The sequence below is a fragment of the Temnothorax curvispinosus genome, unplaced genomic scaffold (assembly GCF_003070985.1).
Source record: "Temnothorax curvispinosus isolate PA1 unplaced genomic scaffold, ASM307098v1 QBEX01004104.1, whole genome shotgun sequence".
NCBI classification, from domain to species: Eukaryota; Metazoa; Arthropoda; class Insecta; order Hymenoptera; family Formicidae; genus Temnothorax; species Temnothorax curvispinosus.
Window position 1 is genome coordinate 463,014 of NW_020213884.1, and position 15,254 is coordinate 478,267.

At 32.3% G+C, this 15,254-nt stretch overlaps 1 protein-coding gene across 4 annotated transcripts in view; it reads right to left on the bottom strand.

Annotated features, from left to right (window-relative positions):
- The window catches only part of LOC112453169, a 331,828-nt gene that overhangs the window by 192,927 nt on the left and 123,647 nt on the right, over window positions 1-15,254 (bottom strand). Inside the window, exon 1 of one of the 4 annotated variants that reach the window (XM_025013758.1) lies at window positions 15,112-15,185. The exons of the other annotated variants lie outside the window; for them this stretch is intronic. The gene's annotated coding sequence lies outside the window, so the exon portion shown is untranslated. Of the gene's footprint in view, window positions 1-15,111; window positions 15,186-15,254 lie in introns of those variants that run through there. 4 annotated transcript variants of the gene reach the window in all.

The following is a 15,254-nucleotide window of genomic DNA, read 5'->3' on the forward strand; positions in this document are numbered from 1 at the left end:
TAGTACTGGCACAATATTAGGCCAATTGTAAAACCCTATATGGTAGATAAGTATATAAAATTATTAATATATTATATATTTTTATAGTGCTCTCAATCACGTTTCCTGAAAATTATTCTTGTGCTTGATAACTTGTATAAATGTTCAATAAATTGTTATAACAATTCAAAGATTAAACATTTGTATTTATAAATATTGTTTTAGCCCATCTATTTCCAGGTAATACATTCTATCTATTTTCCTATTTTTACCTATTTTCTTGTGTATATACATATTACATAATTAAAAACAATATTATAAATATAATTTTCAAAAAGATCTATTACCCTAGTAAAATAATATATATGTCACTCACCCATATATAATTATAAATACCTAATACATTTTTCCAAGTAACTAATAAAATAAAAAATTATAATTTACTCACGCCATGATAGCTCCGCTAAACCACGATGCTTCCTAGGGATATAGTTTCCTTTCAGATCATTAATCGCGCGTATATTAATAATAGAATAATCATATAGTGTTTTGCATGCACGGCATGCCCGACGTTCATCACACATCAGAATGCATACTCTATTATACTATTTTACATTTCGACGAATTCGTGATCGCAAAAATTACGCGAAGAAAAACATGAAAAAAAAATTTTATGATTTGATTGACAATCTCGCAAATTAGCACAACGAATGAAATGTCAAACAGTGGAGAGTTTTGGTAAATCACGATATAAACATATCAAATTTATGTCACGCGGTTGGTAAATATAAAATACAAGCCTGATTACGAGAGAGGCCGTATCTTATTATCTAAACCCATGGCAACGAAAAATTGGAAAATGACGCGGATATTTTGATACCGTGCGTTAACAAAATTAAAGTTAAATGTTTAATAAACACGATTATTCGAAAACATACAATTGAAATGTAACACCGTACGCGCGATATATTTTGAACAGATTTATAAATTTAATGAGATACATGAATTATTAATAAACGATCGATATCACGTTCTCCATCACCTCAATTTGGCGATTCGTGGATTGCACTCTGTGTGCTCTCAATCCGAAATAAATAAATTATTTTTAAATCAATAACAAATTTAAATGGTTACGCAAAATCTATTTTAATTTAAACATTATTAAAGAAATTATTATTATCTGTACGGTTAACTATCGCAATACAGCAATAATTTCTAATTATATACTATTCTTTATCGCTTTGGATCCTATACATAATAAATAAATCGTGCGAAATACTTGCTTCGATAAATAGCTAATATATTTAATTGTCAAATATATTATATTTAATATTCAACAAAAATTGTTTTAAAAAAAGTCCGCTAATAAGAAGTAAAGAGGTAGAAATTCTATAAACAGTAAATGTATGAATTTGCAAGGTGTGAAAAAAGAATTTTTTTTTTATAAACGCTAAATATCAGATTCATCGCACGGCAGAATAATTTCACCGAATAGAATTTTTATTCTCTCGTTTCGATTCAAAAGCCGGTGATATGTATTAATTGAGTAACAGTTCGCCAATTTTATACATAGCTGTGATATGCACAAATTGATATAACAAAAACTCTAACAATCCTTATACGTTTGGATTACAGTTATTTTGACGTATAATTATAGTCGAGATGAGCATACAACAAAGAAATACTATCAATTTTTTTTTAAATTAGGGCAATTAATATAAATACAGTTAGCAATTGGCGAATTTAAAAAAAAATTAGTAACAATGATTTGTTATTCGACCCAATTGTTTCTTTATCAAATACAGTTGTCACGATGTTTTGACTGGTTACTTTTAAGTGTAAATCTATAAATCATAAATTCAATAATCAAAAAACATGTAAATTGTAACTCACACTACCACAACTGACAAGAAAATCCTACAATACAATACAATAAAAAATTTGTTTAAATATGGATACCTAAGTCATGAAATCAGTAAATAGTCTTTCACGAACATCTCCCTGGTCATAACATTGTACTAAAGCAAGTCATGAATTTGGAAGCTGAATTTAAGCTGGTTAAACCAAAAGATAAGAAGATCAACGTTAAAATATAAATTAAAGAGCTTATGTGTTTTGTATGTCATATATATATTCGATAATCCGCATAACAGTAATAATGTCTCAAATTATAAAGCAGATGAAATTAGCATTGTGCATCGTCATCTGAAAATTAATCAAGACTATGTCTTGAGAATTAAAACACTTTGGAAACAGGTCAACAACGAACGGTAAACTAATTCAAATAAGTCAGTATTAAAACAAAATACAAGTTATAAAAGCTGTTATAAATAAAGAGAAAACGAGAGACAAAAATATAAATTTATAACTATATAGATTTTATAACTTTATCATATATAGCGTTCAAATTTTCTGTATCCTTTTTTAAGTTGATATAGTGCCATTATATTTTTTAATAAAAAACATTTCAACAACCTCTCTCTTTCTAGTTTCTCTTTGTGTAAAATCTCTGGTTCAGTCCAATTAAAATCATGTTTATGCGAGACGATATTTGCTATACTACTAACAAGTGATTATTTTCGTTTAGCCTTTCTTCTTTTTATAACATTATCACATGTTTCTTTGACATAAAAAGCGTCAAAACCGCATTTTTTTAACGTACTGCAAATATTTTCACTAATTGTTATCTATATATTTTTTATAATAAAACTCATTAACATCACTATTAGTATTAAGTGTACTGCGACTTCTGAGTTCTTTTAGTCTGCTGTTAATATGTTTATTAATGTAACGGAAAACAATTAATTAAAAGGAATCCTTTAATTATTTCAATATTAGATTTGTGATAACGTACTGTATGTCTGTAAAATAACTCGATCAACGAGATTTATTATAGTATTCATCTTATACTTTTGTGAATGACTGAAAAAGCAATTGACGTATCGGCTTGAAAATGTGGGTTTCCGGTACCAAATCGTCAACAATTTGTTGCCCCCTTCAATCACTGTTGTGTTTAAGAAAGTATAAGATTTACTTACTTCAGTTTCGTAGGTGAATTTTAGACGAGAATGGTAACTGTTAAAAACTTCGAGCATATTATTGACTTTCGCTTTTGATGGAACTATTGCAAAAATATCACGTACATATTTGTAAAAACAAAAACTTCAAAGTCTAACCAGTACTAAGCAATGTGTCTCGAGATCATCCATTACAATATCAGCAAAAATAGATGAAAAAAGAAATCCCATCACGAGCGGGCTGCAAAAAATCTGTTCATAAATCTGTCTATAAAAATTAAAATTCGTAGAACATAGAATTAATTCGATATGATGTAATAGAAATTGAGATAAACTGAATTTGGTCGACATGGAAATATACCATGCATACCATCGTTTATCAATTTCATTTAAAACTAGCTCTTTAAGAATTAGTGAACAGTGCTGTGACATCTAATTGTAAGGAGACAAGTAGTTTATCAGAACTAATTTCTTTGTTGTTAATCATCCTCAAAAAGAACCAACTACTCTTTTATATATACAAATAAGGTTTCCAGACAAACTGATGTAAAATATTGTTCATAAAACTGTAAAGCGAGCTTCCCAATGCAGACAATAATTCAATAGCAAATGCAGAGACAATAATTCAAAAGAAAAAACTAGTTCCGTGGACATTTGACAGCTCGTAACAATTCCGAAAATTTTTATTAGTATAACAATTTAAATATTTGTACGTAATTATTGATTATGCCATTGTCGTACCAAGATTTAATTCCTGTTGAATTCAGCTTATTTGCTTAATAGAATCTATATTTAGTTTTTTGTATGTGGATTGGTCATTGAGTAATTCAATCATTTGGTTCACATACCTACTTTTGTCCATAACGATAGTTCTTTGGCCTCGATGACAAAAAATATTATCGTTATCACACAAAAATTTATTACGTCATGGTAACTGTATTTAATAAAGGTAACCAGTTGGGTCGAATAAAATATTATTATTATTATTTACTGCTAAAGCAGAATCTCATATATAATTTAAAATATTTGGTTAAAACTAATAAAATTAATGATGAAAAGAACACCAAATTAGCAATTTATGATATCTAAATTATAACAGACATCAAGAAAATTCAAATACCTTGGCAGTCTGTTTTAAAATAAAGCTATATTAAAAATAATAAGTAAAAAAATTGAAAATGATTTTTGTATCTTTTTTAATTACAAATAAAACCGCTTAATTCTAATTTAATTACAGTTCCAAGAAAATACAATTATTTATTCTTTATACCTACACTTTCATGCACACTTTTTTTCCTTCCTGACGAGTGGATCATTAATCACACATGTCGCTCAACTGCATCATGCGACTGTTCACATCCGCAACCCGCAATTTCGATCGCGCGATTATGGCCGAGCGGGCACGCGTAAACGCCGTAAATTGCATAACCCTTGCGGCTGCGCATCGATGGCGTTGCAGTTAATACAGTCGACGATAACAAGAAGTGTCGTGCACTTGAGCGTGCGCAAGCGCACGCGCGAACGTGCATCGGAATTCTCGAGCGTGTGTTAATTGGATCGAAGTAGTATTCCGTAGGCAATTAGACGAGGGAGACAACGTACGAGATGCGCATGAATAAAAGAATAAGTCGCGCACGTCGGCGAGCACAATATATAAATCGGCTTACAAGATCGAAGTTCTTCTCGGCTAGTGGAGAATTCAGAGTTCAGAGCTTACAGATAGCAGATAGTTTCAATAATTTGTTCGATTCGGTAATAATTCACGGTTATGAATAATTGGATCCCGGCGAAGGTCGAACGTGGCGAATAATCCGGGGAAACATAAGCCGTGCGGATTACGAGCTTAGTATTCGGATGTTAACTCAACCGTATAATCTACTGAATCCTTTCTTGATTAAATTATTAAAAAGACGTATATGGAGTTTACATCAGAAAAGTGCTTTTTTAGCATTTTTTTATCGTAAAGTGTGAAAATTCCTAATTTTAACTAAAAACGAATAATTTTCTTATTTCTAATTTGCTTTATCTTTTCTATTTTGCTCAATATTTTTCTAAATATTTTCGTACACACGTAGTCGCTTACAATTTTATTAAAGCAATTTAAATGCAAGGATAAATTTGTGTAAAAGTTTTTGTTAACAGGATATCGAAAAAAGGATTGCGTTCCAGAGTTTGTCGAAAAATGTTGAAAGAACAGATGGGGCTTCGATAGTCCATAATATTTTAAGGAATTAACCGAGAGTCTGCTTTTTCTGTGGAAGAAAAGAACGGTTTGGAGTCAGGAAAATTCAAACAGAGCGGGCAGTTTCAATAAACGCGTATTCGCCGACCGGTGCGAGTCGCGTCTGAAAAATGCATGAAAACTTCGCCAAGGGAAATCAAAAAAGCGCACTCGTAAGTTAGCGGGATGGCAAGCGAGACGCGTGTGTAATATATATGCATGTGTGCGCATATACGTGTGCCTGTACATATCAAGTACACGTATACGTGCCATCGATATCTCAAGCTCGTACATTTACAATTCATCGTAAAAGAACAACATCTGATGGCGATAAAATTACTATGGAACTTTGAAATTTTTCACTTAAATAGTGTTTATTTGCGACCAGATAAATGAGTTTTATTAACGTGTAGATTGACATAAAAAGTCAACAATATAAACTTGAAATCGAGATTCTCAAATGATAATTACATGATTTATGGTCTTGTATCATATTTTTTGCATCGTAGCAAACGGATTCCTATATTTAAAGAAAAAACTTATTAAAAGAGGTCGGTCAGTTAACATCTTACAATCTCATCGTTAAGAAAGGTTAAAGAATTATGGCGCTATTTTAATAGGATTTTTTAATAGAATAAAATTGATATTGATCGAGTGATATTAAATATCACACAATTTTATAGAATTATTTTTCCTATTTTTATATGTTTTTAAATAACATATAATTGTAATAAAACACGCTATAGTCGTATTGTAAAAAATCAATTGTAATAAAATATTAAAAAGGCGTAATCTTCTTCGCCAATGTTTTCTTTCCCCTAATTTCTCAACCCTATAAATAATTTAATAATACAATTGAGCTATCAACATCCTCTCTTAATATACTTCACAAATACTAGAATTGTAAATAATATGTTGTAAATGTTAAAGAAAATTTGCAAAATATATTCTCAAAAATATATCATATTTGTCAAATCTCGTTTTCCTCAATTTAAATATTAACTTCATAAATTATTTAACATCAATTTGAATAAAATTCTCTTTTCTGGTAAAAAACATCATGTGATAGAAATCTAAGACATCTCAAGAGTCGCCCAACTATCGATCGGTAAAGAAATCGCGCATCCCTCGTCAAACAACTCGCTCTCAAAGGGAGGCAAGCCAGCGTTCTCGAACTTTTAAAAACACCTTTCTTCCCCCCCCCCTCAAGAACGAAACTAACTTACGAAAGTGCCTATCTATTCACCCAACCCTCCTTCACTTCTCTCTTCCTGCCTTTTTCTGTTCCACGACTTCTCGATAGCGATATGGGAACCCAAGGCGGCGCGGCATCCCTTCGAACGTCGTCCATTTGTACCTCCAGATGCATTATCCAATGGAACGCGTCTTCGGTAACCCCTTTTCCCTCTTGCTAAGTTGTAAGAAACTGAGGTACGGGGTCGTTTTCCTCTCTCCGGTTCTAATTCCACGCACCCTCTATCGTTGTCAGAAAACTCCGTGCAAGAAGGAAGAGAGAAAAGAAGTACGAAGAACGTGAAAAAGGATACATTGCATCTCTACGTGGAAATTCCAAAAATAGCAAGTTTGCCTATATATGAATTACTAAAATGCATCCGAAACCGAATATCTCGTGTTATTTTTGCGCTCAAAAAAATTGCAAAATTAAACAAAAATTGATGAAATTTGTCTTTTTATAATTTTGCTGCTATTAAAAAATTATTTCTAAAGTGATTAAATATTTTATTTAGTTTTTGAGACAATTACTCAATATTACGATAAAGCTTAAGTCAAATGTACAGCATATCTCTTTTTCAGCCACTCGATCGAATTAGAGGCCAAACATGACGGTTTCTTTTTTTTTATTGAGGGGAATGACGAGTGAGAATGAAAGAAAGCTGGCCGCGTGCAACCTCGGTCACGAGAGCCAATCACGGCATAGATAATGATCGCATGGAGACGCACGCCAACTTAGCGGGGATGGGTGACTTTAAATGTCGAGCAGAGATCGATTTGTCGCCACGAGGTGACCTATCGTGCGCACGAACTATTTTTTACCCCCTTTTTTTCTACCTCACCGTTCGCGTCTCTTTTCCTTCCGCTCTCTTCCCAGTGCTCGAAACGTGAGTGCGTTTTCACGCTACGGAAACACTTATCGTTATTACGCCACGTCGCTCTCAAAGCCACCAAAATCGAATATGAAATCCAGCGCGTGAGCGAAATTCTTCGACACGCTTTTGTCGCCCTGCTTAAACTTTTTATTTTTACCCGGCGGAACGTCGTCACCGTTCTTTTTTATTCAATAGATCTTAAAAATTGCAACGAAGCAAAATAAATAATCTTCGCGCTATTTGCAATTTGTCAATTAGGTTAATTAAAATAGTAAGATTTTTTATTCTTTGTAACAGTTTCCATTCTTAATGATTGATTTTGTGGTATGTAAAATAGTTTTTAAGTCATAATTATAATTATATAAATTATTCAAATGAGACTATATGATAATATTTCAAATCAATTTAATATTCAGTATTTAAAATTTAATTTCCAAAATGCAAGGTTCTTCAGATACGTCAGGATATTTATATCAGGATACTTATATAATCATGATTATATAAATCATTCAAATAAAACTATGTGAAAATATTTTAAATCAGTTTAATATTCAGTATTTATAATTTAATTTCCAAAATGCGGAGTCCTTCAGATACGTCAAGATATAACACTTGCTACATTTGGGAAATGTGCGAGACATTATAACGTCACTAATCGTCTACAAGATTCGGACCAAAGACTATTGTAAGAGAATCGCAACTTTTCTTTTAGAGTCAATTCAAATTGGCGAGCATTCTCTTTTTTACTATCGGCAGTTTGTCTTCATAACGACTCTTATCTCGCGACAATTTGCACACGGGCGTGTTCCATTATCGATTTCGCTTCATTTCACGGCTACAGGAAGCTGCGAGCGCAGAAAACGTAGGCGAGGCGTAAGAACGCGCAGCATTCCACGTCGGAATTGTCGCGATGTTTGCGGACGATGGACGGTTATTCGAGTTTCCATTTTCTCAATCGAAAAAGAGAAGCTAGCCGTTCGTTCGGTTATAAATATCCTTTTTGCCTTGATACCTCAGCCGATCCGACAGACATTTTTTTCTTACAAGAATGATTATAATTTAAATTACCTAATTAGAATCTAATCTAATTGATTGATAGTTGTGTCACAAAATTTTAGCTTAATAATATTTGTCACACTCAAATAAATCAAAATTAATCAATTATTGTACATTGAAGATGGCCTAATTCTAGATGTAAAGTCTTCAACTTAATTAAAAAAGTTTTTTTAAACAATAACACCCTGTTACGGCCCTGTGCCCTTTTTTTACTAATATTAATTTTTAATCGAAATTAAATTAATATTTTTATGTATTCTGCGACGTTTTATATTTTAAAATTAATTTCCCGATTTTCTTACAATCCGTGTTAAAATTTCATAATTAAAATACAAATCTGGATTTACTTTTAATATACAAAAACGTGGTATATTTCCGAATTTCAAGCTAAAAACAATAATCAAACCCAAAACATCTGTAATTTATTTTTACAATTAAAGATTGTTTAGAGTTTAGAGATTGTTTAATTATTTGCGAGATGCTTGGCTCGATGAGCGAACTCTCAGCAAGCGTCTACAAAGATCGTGAGAGGACTTCGAAAGTAACTGCGAGCTAGTTATCGATTATCGAGTTCCTGCATTTTACATCCAACCATTTTCACGATCGACAGGAGAAACCGAAGGAACGCGGGCGTTCCACGAGAGAATCGTTCAACGTCTATCGGCGATCGACGGGTATTCGAGTTTCCCGAGCGCGAAGTAATTTCTAAGGAGCAAATTGCACTTACAAATGCATGAAGTCGGGCTTTTCCACCGCTCTGCGTCTGTTCGCAATCTTAGAATCTTGATCACGCTAGAATCGACGAGACTAATAAGATCGACGAGATTGCAAGATTACCCATAAGGTGCGTAAAATGATTTATAATCGGCTTCTTTTTTTCACGACAAGTGTTAAAAATTCCCTGTATTTTCATTCATTTGCAAAATACTTTTGTCAGTTCAGTTTTTTTCTTTAATTTTGTTTAACATGACATTTGCCACTTTTACAGCTAATCGTAAAATAAAAAGATATGTTAGAAGTTAAAATATAAAATTCAATTAAAACTTGATGAAAAAAGTGAGGTTCATTCTTTTACTCATTTCCGCTTCTAAAATTTAATTGGTTACAATAATCTTCATCTTTTACAGCTTAAAAGTTTTTAAAGCTAAAGTTGAAACAACTTATTCTTTATATCCATAATATTGGCCGAAAAAAATGCGTGATTAACGAAACGCTCCGTATATAATTAAATCAAATACACTTATTAATAACTAATTAAAAGCTCATTTAACATGCTTAATCTTATCAGTACCTGGTAAGAAGAAGAAATAAAGAACATTTGCTCTGTTGCCCCGAAAGCTGTGAAAATTCCGGAACGGCCCACATTATCGTCGGCTATATTCGTTTATCGAGTTAAACGAACGACAAGAGTGAGCGAAGTCGCGATGCAGCTGCAACGGATCTCCGGTAAGATTTATGTAAATTAAATGGGAGAGAATCTCTCCACACTAGGGTATTGCGTTTTCACCGTTTCGTCGTCGGCAAAACCCGGAAGCCTTTAATTCGATCCGCGGTCGTCCATTTATGGCGGATTTACGGCGGTTTTAGCTTAAACGCGATTGTTTCTGTGCTGCACACATCGCCTGACGCGAATCGTCTAATGCAATCACGCTTTGTTTGCCGTCATTCGCAGTGCATCAATGAGACGTTACGCGAGATACATTCATAACGTTTACGCGATATTATGTGTAAAATGCAATATATACGCGATGTAATCTGCATCATGCTATTCACCGCGATGTTCACTCGCACGTACACATTGATCGTCATTAAAGTATTCAATTGACGCTTTAATATTTAATCGCAAAAGCTAATTAATATACAATAGTTTAACAGCAAGATGCGTTATAAATTTGTTGATAAATTACATTTTATTTTAATGAATAGATAAGGATAATCTTCAAATGCACGTATAATGCGACGACAGATACAGATGTTATATATAAATTTTAACAATCAGAAGTACACTTTAATGACAATTGTTTCTCGGAAAATGTTTTCTTGAATTTTTTAACAAAATAATCTCGAACTTTTAACATTAAATAGTTTATAATGTTTTAATAATAAGATAAAAAAAGAATTTCCAGTAAAATCTCTCTGTGAGATGAGTAATAGAAAATTTTCCACGATTGTTTCATATTTTGCGTGAAATGCATAAATAAGCGCGCCACACAATTGTATGCACGCTGCTAAACGCCGATTCCATGTCTGCATACGATCTCGTTAAGCGCAGTTATTATAGTAGCTAGTCGTTTTACACGTGCGTAAAAGATAAGGGGAACTCCGTAATTACCGAAAAACTCTCGGATGTAACGCAAACTATTCGCCCAGATTTTTCACGAATGCAGTTTGAAAAATAAAGTTTCACCTCACTAAATTTTCGAGGGAATTCGCAATATTGTGGTGAAATAACATAATTAATTCGGGACTATGGTGCACGCAAAAATTTTTCCGCAAATGTCTCTCGTTACATTATACTACTTTATAAAATTATGTATATTTGCTGAAGTAAACGCAAATATATTATTTATGAAGTATCTTATTAGAATCTTGCTGATATATTTTAAATATGACATTACAAATTGATGTTCCGTGCAATTTTATGCGGCTGTAAACTATACTTCTCAACAAAATTAAAGGGCCATTTAAAATCAGCGCTAAATAGGATCAAATTTGAAGTCACGAAAAATGATTGCAGAGCGATGTTTGAAAAAACCTTTTAAAGTTTAAGTAACCTTAACTTTCGAATTCTTCAAAGCTCGTTTCTCCGCAAAGATTTTAAAGTAAACCTTGCAAAATTGGAGAATATTAGACATCACAGACGCGCGTTATTTAGCTTTTATGTTGTTACTATTACACTATTAACTCCTTGATACACACAATTGTCAAGATATGCGATGACAGCCGCTCACGAAGCAAGCGTATAGCAAGAGAACCAATCGACATCGCGGAAAAGCGACTACAATAAACTTCGATAGATTCGTATTGAGTATCGATTTAACATGCCTTTTTTAGAAAGGGATAACTTTAACTTTGATGGCGTGCACGGAGAGAATAAAATTTATTCTCCAAATTTTGTTAATTATATCGTAAAACTTAACATTTTTTCTTTAAAATGCTTTTTTAATTATTACGCTACAATTTTTTTTTTACTGAGTTATGACGATTTGAAGTAAGTGCATTTTCAGGGGTTTTTTTTTTCTAAAAAATGTGTTTTGACGTATTCGGCAAAATGTGTAATTTGCCGTGTAAGCACGCACACACATACGCGCGCGCGCGCGCGCGAGGTGTAAGTCGACCGCGTAACCTCCCCCGGTGTACACCTCGGGTAATGTTAATACAATACCAGTAGCAGAATAGGGTAAAATACATTTTTTAAAAAAAAGATATAAAAATGCATTACTTAGTTCAAATCATCATAACTTAGTGAAAAAAATATTGCAATTGCATAATTAAAAATGCATTTTAAAGACAAAATGTTAAGTTTTGCGATATAATTAATGAAATATAATTAACAAGGAGAATAAATTTTATTTTCCTCGTGTATATATTAAAGTTAAAGTTAATTTTTCAATTTTGCAAGGTTTACTTTAAACTGGCACCGTTTGTAGTAAAATCTTTGCATGGAAAAACAAACTTTTGAAGCATTTGACAGTTGAGGCTTTAAGCATTAAAACGCTTTTTCAAATATCGTTCTGCGAATATTTTTCGCAAAGATACGTGACTTTGAATTTGGTCCTTTTTAACGCTGATTTTAAGTGACTCTTTAATTTTGTTAAGAAATGTATTTTCACTTGAAATGCGACATATTATTCAAATTAAAATAAAATACAATTTTAAATTTGCAAATAATTTAGTAAACAATAAGTAGCCAAGTATGCAATATATAGGAATATATTCCCTAAGATTTTTTAACCGTCGTTTGACAGATTATCTTATATGTTGAACAAATTTTTATAACAAGACGAGGAAAACCCCAAGGATCGGTATTTGTCACTCTGTGTATGCACCGTTAGTCATGCACGGCGCGTTGTTTGTAAAATTACTGTCTCGAGAGAAATTCTCGTTCCAAAAATGTAGTACAGTAAGCAGTGCATATGACAAAATACAATATAAGCGTGGATTACTCCTGGTGCTTTTCTCAAATTTCTCAAGAAAGTATAAGATGTATCTACTACATTTTTAGTCTCTGTTTTTCTGTAAGTTTCAAACGACTAATGTAAGAAATTTTAATATAACGGCAATACAATAATCACGTCTGTTTAAAGTGTATATTTTACACTTATAATAACAATATTTTATATCTTTTGTTTTTTTACAATAATCGTATTTTAATTGCTATGTTATTATTGTTAATACTTTAAGATTACTTCTTATCAATATTTTATATTCCATATGTTCTATATGAAGATATGGTTAATCTAATAATTGTCTTGTGACTTGAAAGTGTAAATTATGCAACGACTTTGGTGAGTGGTACGATGAATCCTGATTAATTTATGATTCTGATGGCACGGTTAGAGAACAAGGGTTTATCGATCGGCTATCTTATCGGTAACATCTGCAGAGCTCACGGATTATTTAAGCAGCTATCGCAAATGACTATAAAGTCAGCAGTAACGTTGAGCCCAACCCATATGCATAATGCGTTCTATTAGAACGAGAGGCAATGTTTGCACGGCATTAAGCACCGTGCACACTGCGCACCAGCTATTACTTCTTCAACTTACTCTGCCCCGATAAAAATTTAAACTTATGTAACGCACTATCCCAAAACTGGAAACGTTTATCATGCGGCGATCAAACGCAATAAATATATCATAAATGCGCAAACGGCAAACGCTAATTAACATTCACAATAACGAGGTCGTAATGAGTGTTGCTCTATGTAATAAATTTGCTGCAAACAGATTGCAGGATCTATAAATTTTTGGGCTATAAATCTATAAATCTAATTAGCTATTAATATCCTCATTTGGTTCGTCCAATTACGCAATATCATATATATTATAAAATCCGATTATTCTTCATGTTTACTCTATTATATTTGCTTATACGTATCTAAAGATTCAAAAGTTTATATGGCTATCTAAAACATTCCGTACAAGAAATGTAATTATAGCTAGAACCGAAGATATTAAAAGAGATTTGAAAATGAAATACTTCATCTCCAGAAGAAATATGAAACGATCGCGCGTGAGTTTATCGCAAATACACATTATACGGTGTAATAATATTTACACGCGAAATAGCTTGTCTGAATGTCGCGTTGGATGACTCTGTATCGAGAGAAATGCATTATTTTTTACATATTTATTAAAGTTGCTTCATCAGACTTTGTGCGCGCGCGCGTTTTTCAATTTCACACGGTCGAAAGTACATACGTCGAAAAAGCGCGACTTTTTCTCAAATCGCGTTAGCCGCATGGCGTATTCGCGTACGCGGAATTGAAATTATAAAAAGGAAGTATATGAATGGAGGTTGACAACGCCGATAACAACGGTAGCAATGCGACTTGCGTATAGCATAAAAACGTCGACTGTCGTCGAACTAAGAATATTCGGGTAAAATTTCAACGTTGGAAATTCATATAATAAAACATATGTGCATATGTGTGTAGAACAATATATTATTTACACGTGGTTAAATTCAGATTTGTCCAAATTGGATTCAATGATTTTCGATGTGTTCTCTCTCTCTCTCTCCCCCCTCTCTTCCTTTCTATAAAATTATATGAATACAATAGACGTTTGTGCTAAATTTCCATAAAATTTCATCATAAATAATATATACTATATAATTGCAATGGCAAAGAAGTTACACTCTTCTTGTTAGTAAACTGCACACCGATTATTTGTTGAACTTAAAACAGTTTTTTGTTGGAACAGTAAATCTACTTAAATAAAATAATTAACTTCTCGGAACTTTCAAGTTTCTATAATTTATGCAATTACAAAAGTGTACCCTATAAAAAGTTACAAATGCTAATGAGCTCGACAGGATACACTTTGAAACATTATCTAAATCAAACTTTATCTACTTTTGCACAAATCCGGTGAAATCCAATTTTGCAATTTCTTGAATTTTCCACTGGAAGCGGTAATATTATTAGCATTGTGAAAATTGTAAACGATTCTATTACGATCTCAGAAAGCACACCACAGAATTATATGAATATATCATGTGAATATATGAATAGACAAAAGTTTTCCTCAATATTTCCTCAATAAAATTTCAATTGCAAGCATTCTTTTATTTTTCTGATTTATGGACATCTATTTAAATTTTATATTATCTCTTTTAAGGCTCTTTAATAAATTAACCAAATAATTTAATTGTATAACTGTTTTGTAAAATCAATACTTGCCCGATATTTTTATCAAACAATTTTGAATAATTAAAAAAATCTGTAAATAAATAAGTTACAGTAAAAGAAGTTACAGTAAACAGCACTAAATTTACGTTAAATAATTTAATTAAATGTAATAATGTATCGTGAGGTTTTTCTCTTTTACTACATAAGAAAAAATTGAACAACCATCAACTCTTTATTTTTCCGCAGCGCACTGTTCTAAATTAATTACCGCCGCAAAACCGTTGTGTGCAGAAAATCCTCGCGTACCAGAAACAGAAATACTTTTAAACGAAACAGAGAAAACGCATCGCGCAGTAAACGAAAGAGACTTCATACCAACATGTTGGAAATTTGATGTCCTGCGGCCGATAAAAAGCACAATAACGCGCTACGATAGCATGGGCTTGTAAATCATGTTTTTCCACCGACGTAAATTCTCCGCCGCACTATGAAGCCGTCCGAGAGATCAGTGCAGTTCC